Below are 6,000 nucleotides of genomic sequence, written 5' to 3'. Positions count from 1 at the left end.
AGAGTTCAGTACAGTATAGTTTAAATTCCTTGATCATGCCTGATCACCCCCAAAATTGAATTACTTGTTTATTGGCCCATTTGTGACATTTCCTGAAAATTTAAAATCTGTCCATAACTTTGAGTTATTTTGCTAACAGTCAGACAAATGCCACCAAAAACACAACCTCCTGAGTTACTAAGAAAAAAAGGTAAAGAAAAGAAAAACAAAAGATAGTTTTAGAAAAAAAAGTAACAGTTAATGTTGTCAGTAGTCTTACTGTTACTTCAGAAATGCAAAAAGTTATTTATAACTGATTACTCATTTAAAAAATATACAAAATAACTTACTGATTGGTTTGTATGAAAGTAATTAGTTATGTCAGTTATTTACTGTCGGACAAGTTACTGACAATTTGAAATATGTTATATTTAGTAGTTTCACCTTTAAAAAAAATGACCAATACTGACAATAAAAGTAATATTGACTTTAATGCTCTTATTAATGTGAAGATGAGTATTTTTTTGTGTGTTTAAATATTTTTTGACAGTAACAAATCATGTAATTGTGTGAATGCTTTAAGCATCTGGAAATAGTTTATTTTGATGCATATGCTGCTTATTTGCAAATTTGCAATATAATATTTATTTTCGTTTTTCCTGCAGTGTATAAAAATTGGTGTATTTCAAAAATAAAACTATGAAGACACTCAAAATAAATTTCCTGTGGTGGGAAACTATTTTGTGCAACTTTTTTGTATTTACAGTTTTGAGGGATAAGCCTCTTAAATTTCTCTAACTAGAAATATATGTTAAAAAAGCAAAAAGGATTTTCAATTTTTTTGTAGTTTATTGCACTTTTTTGCAATTTATGTAATTAATATGCACTTAATGAATACATATTATTAAAATCTGGGCTATACTGGTTGTATTGATGTATAGCAACTTGAAATGCTCCCAAAAATGGCTCCACAGCAGGTAAAAATATAATATAAGCTCTGGCGGACTTGGGTCTATGGTAGGTCTTAAAGGGTTAGTATAGTATTTCTGCTAAATGTAGTATTTATGCTTAATCATACTATTTCTATATATTACTACCAGGTCCCCAGGCAGCCAATCCTCTGTGAGGATTGAGACATTCAAATATACATATCAGGGCTGTGAAGTAGTCACACTCGAACGTCAAGGAAGGTGGTAGGGAAGCAGACTATGCAGACATTTTGGGTTTCCAAGGTGAGCAATTTATTTGCAGTGAACTTAATTTAATGTATAACTTAACAAAACTTTCCCCAAATCAATTCATTTAACAAAACTCAACATAACATGGCTCTGGTGACACAGCTCACCTCTCCTCTCTCCTGCATCTGGTAGAGACTGGCTTTAAATAGGGCCATCAATTTCCCTCCAATTGCCCAGCCAGTACCACTCACTCAACTGAGGGATCTAAAACTCTACTCAGGTTATCTAAAAACACAAAACCTCTACACACTTCTAATATGCACATTTACACAACTAAATGGCAGTATTAACAAAAGGAAAAACATTCAACAAATCCCTTTAAACATTAACACAAACAAAAGGAAGCATCTCTCTGGAAAAAGAAACCCCTCCACATGGTTTGACCTGATGATGTCATGTGTGACATGATCAGGACTTTAAAATGAGGAAATGCCAAGCGGGCGTTTCCCCACACCTGACACTCATGATGACTGAAAAGACAAACAGAGTAAGTATGAACAAATGACTTAATCTGTAACATAATAAAGTATAAAGAAACATAACTTAGTATTTGTCTTAATTTGCAGAATGTTTGATTTGCCGGCAACAAAACGCTTACACAAACAAACCCGGGATAGTGAGTGAAGCAATGTTACTTGACAAATAGCAAATCATAGCAAATACATAGAAACAGAATAACGTGTACAATGTGCAAAAAAAAAAAAAGGTAAACACATCTGGGACAAATGGAGAGAATTACAACTGCTTCTCCACTTTGTCACACTCCCCCCCCCCTTAAGGCACTCACTCCTCCATGGAACGGGACAGAAAATCGGCCACCACATTCTTGTGCCCTGGTCTATACTGGATCCTGAAGCGAAATGGCTGTAGGGACAGATACCATCTAGTGATTCTGGCATTAGAGTCTTTCATTCTGTTCATCCATTGTAATGCACGATGGTCAGTTTCCAAAACAAACTCATCACCCATTAGATAGTACTTCAATGTATCCAGAGCCCATTTTATTGCCAGTGCCTCTTTCTCAATAGTGGAATATTTCATTTCCCTAGGAAAGAGCTTACGGCTTATATACACCACTGGTCGTTTATCCTCACCCTCACCCTGCAGCAACACTGCTCCAAGTCCTTCTCCGGAAGCGTCCGTCTGCAAAGTGAATGGCCGGGTAAAATCTGGGCACTGCAAAACCGGTTCACTACACAAACAGTTTTTAAGATCAACAAAAGCTGCATCACACTCGGCAGTCCATTTAACCTTTGTGGGGCTAGATTTGCGAGTAAGGTCACTAAGGACTGCTGCTCTAGCAGAGAAGTTGGGAATGAAGCGGCGATACCACCCCGCCAGACCCAAAAACGATTTCACTTTCCGTTTGGTCGTAGGAGGTGGGTAGGCACTCAGGGCTTCAATCTTTGACACCTGAGGGCGGATGACCCCACCCCCGATGACGTAACCCAAGTACTCCACCTCAGACTTAGCAATGTGACATTTGTGTGCATTTATGACAAGCCCGGCTCTCTTAATCCGTTGAAAGACATCAGAAAGATGCTGAACATGATCCTCCCAGGTCTCGCTAAACACCACAATGTCATCAATGTATGCTGCAGCATACCCATCTGCACCTCTCAAAACCTCGTCCACCAACCTCTGAAATGTGGCTGGTGCACCGTGCAGACCAAAAGGCATTGTTCTGAAGCGATAAAGTCCACTGGGAACTCTAAAAGTTGTCAAATCTTTCGAAGACTCAGTCAAAGGTACTTGCCAGTAGCCCTTGCAAAGGTCTAATGTCGTAAGATACTTAGCGTTCCCCAAACGCTCAATCAGTTCCTCTACTCTTGGCATCGGATAAGCATCAAAAGCAGAAACAGCATTGAGTTTAGAGAAATCCACACAAAATCTCTGTTTAGGGTCATTTTTCTTCGGCACTAGAACCACTGGACTACACCACTCACCTCTAGATGGCTCAATGACCCCCATGTCAAGCATGTCTTCCACCTCTTGTTTTAATGCTGGCATCAGCTTCGCAGGAACCCGTGAGGTGGCGTCCCTAATAGGTTTTTGATTGGGACAGTGGAGACGTATCTCATGTTGGATGAGATTGGTGCAACCTGGTTTGGTGCTAAAAAGATCAGCAGGCATAATTGCTTTCACCTCTGTCTGTTGTTTGGAAGTAAGATGACTCACATCAGGAACTAATTGTTGACCTGCTGGAGAAGGAAAGAACAGCTCCCGTGGTTCCTCCTCTTCGACCACGGCACGAGCCCAACACTCTAGTGAAGATGCTGGCCGATCACACCATTCTTTCAACAAATTGACATGAAATATCTGATGCTTCTTGCGACGCTCAGGCATGTACAGTTCATAGGTAACTGGACCCACTTTCCTACTGATCACATACGGTCCCTGCCACTTGGCAAGGAGACTGTTCTCAGATGATGGAAGAAGCAGCAAAACCTTTTGTCCCTCTTGAAAAATCCTCCTACGAGCTGCTTTGTCATAACTCTGCTTCTGACGTTGTTGGACACCAACCAGATGAGTATTGGCCAGCTCTTGGAGCTCCTCAAGCTTATCTCTCATTTTCAGTACATATGAAAGAACATTGCATTGTTTTCTGGGATTTGGAGCCTCCCAAGCTTCTTTCAACACATCAAGGGGACCCCGGACAGCGTGGCCATACAAGAGCTGGAAAGGAGAAAACCCTGTGGAAGCTTGAGGTACCTCTCTGTAGGCAAAGAGCAAGAAAGGAAGCCACTGGTCCCAATCCGCTCCTGTATCTTTCACAAACTTCCTCAACATAGCTTTAAGGGTTTTGTTGAAACGTTCAACAAGGCCATCTGTTTGTGGGTGGTAGGGAGTTGTCTTAATACCTTTGATCCCCAGCAATCTATAGACTTCTCTCATGAAGTTAGATGTAAAGTTGGACCCTTGATCAGTAATGATTTCTTTTGGGATGCCTACCCTCGAGAACATTTGTATTAAGCAGTTGGCAATCTGACGAGCTTTAACCTTTTTTAAGGGGAAAGCCTCGGGATATCTTGTAGCGTAGTCACACACTACCAAAATATACCTGTGCCCTGCACTGCTCCTCTCTAATGGGCCTATGATGTCCATCGCAACACGAGAGAACGGGGTGTCTATGACTGGCATAGGGATCAGGGGAGCCCTGTCACCTTTCCTTCCGGGTGCTGTTAACTGACACTCGGGACAAGACTTGCAAAACTGCACAGTGTCCGTAAACTGCTGTGGCCAGTAAAATCTAGTTGACATACGAGAGAAGGTTTTGGCTTGACCCAGGTGTCCTGCCCAAGGGACTGAGTGAGCTAACTGCAGTACTGTGGATCTTAAACTCTTAGGCACAACCAACTGGTCTCCAACCCTACTACGGCGATATAATAGCTCGCCCTTTAGGAAAAATAGCTCTCTGCCTCTCTCAGTGACCTCTGTTGCGTTTGTGACACTCTTTAAAAACAGGGGAGCTAGAGATGGATCCTCTCTTTGAAGCTGAGCCATTTCATCAGGTACGACTAGTAATTCATCACATTGTGGCACTGGAACTGGTTCAGTGAACTTTGTCCCCCTCAGCTTAGCCTGTCGTCTCTGGGCTCTGCTCTTTCTTATGCGACCCTGACTTAATCCTTCAAAATCAGGAACATCACTGTTAGCGAAAGGAAATTCACCCCAACCTAAACCTTCTTCCGCGTGATGCTTATATTTTGACCTGGTGACTGCTACCATAGACTCAGCTGTAACACTTGGGTTGATTTCCTCTCCCCTGGCTATCAGATCTCGCAAAATGGGAAGATCACGGCCCAACACAACCTGATATGGCAGTTTACTCATAACTCCCACGGAAAGTAAATACAGCTTGCCGTCAATCTGAATATTAATGTTGGCAATTGGGTAATCCACATCATTACCGTGAACACACCAAACTTTTACCTTGCCACAAAATGTAGCATCCCTAGGAAGACATTCCTGCCTAACCAAGGTACGGCTGCTTCCTGAATCCAGAAGAGCCACACATGGCTTTTCCTCAATAAAAACGCATGTGGTGCGCTCATGCTGAGAAGAGGGCGCTGAAGACTCAACTTCATCTTCGACACCCCTTGAAGAAAAGCACATATATGTGTTACTGACAGTCTGACTTGGACAATCTGCCCTAAAGTGACCTGTTTGACCACAGGAGTGACACACTAAAGGCCCACGTTGCTTGATTTCCCTAGCCCGACTACTAGTGGAATTATGGGGGCCCTGCCTGAAATTCCTAGTTTTTTGACTGTTACCACTCTCTGTCCTACCTGCTATTACAGGGGCTAATTGTTTGGGACTTGCATAGTTCTTTAGTGGCCGACGGGCTGCAAGAAAAGCGTCAGCCAGCTCTGCTGCTTGCTTAGACGTGGTTGGGTTATGCTCCTTTATCCACGTGCGCAGTTCGGGATTGAGAACTCTCAGGAACTGCTCTAAAACAATGACGTCACCTATTTCATCTTTGGACTTTTCTCTTGGAACTATCCACTTATCATACAGTTCTTTCAAGCGTGTCCTTAACTCTTTAGGTGTCTCGCCATCGCCCAACGTAGTGGAGCGAAATCGGAGTCTGTAAGTCTCTGCACATATTTCAAACTTTTCAAGAACAGCTTTCTTCACCTTTACATAGTCCATAATCTCATCAATGTCCATGGCTACAAAAGCAGCTCGTGCCTTACCAGTGAGAAGTGGAGCAAGATGTAATGCCCAATCCTCGTGTGGCCACTGGCACCCGCTTGCGATCCTCTCAAAGGTTGTTAGG

This window comes from Rhamphochromis sp. 'chilingali', assembly GCF_963969265.1.
Source record: "Rhamphochromis sp. 'chilingali' genome assembly, chromosome: 15".
NCBI lineage: Eukaryota > Metazoa > Chordata > Actinopteri > Cichliformes > Cichlidae > Rhamphochromis > Rhamphochromis sp. 'chilingali'.
This window is presented reverse-complemented; position numbering follows the sequence as displayed.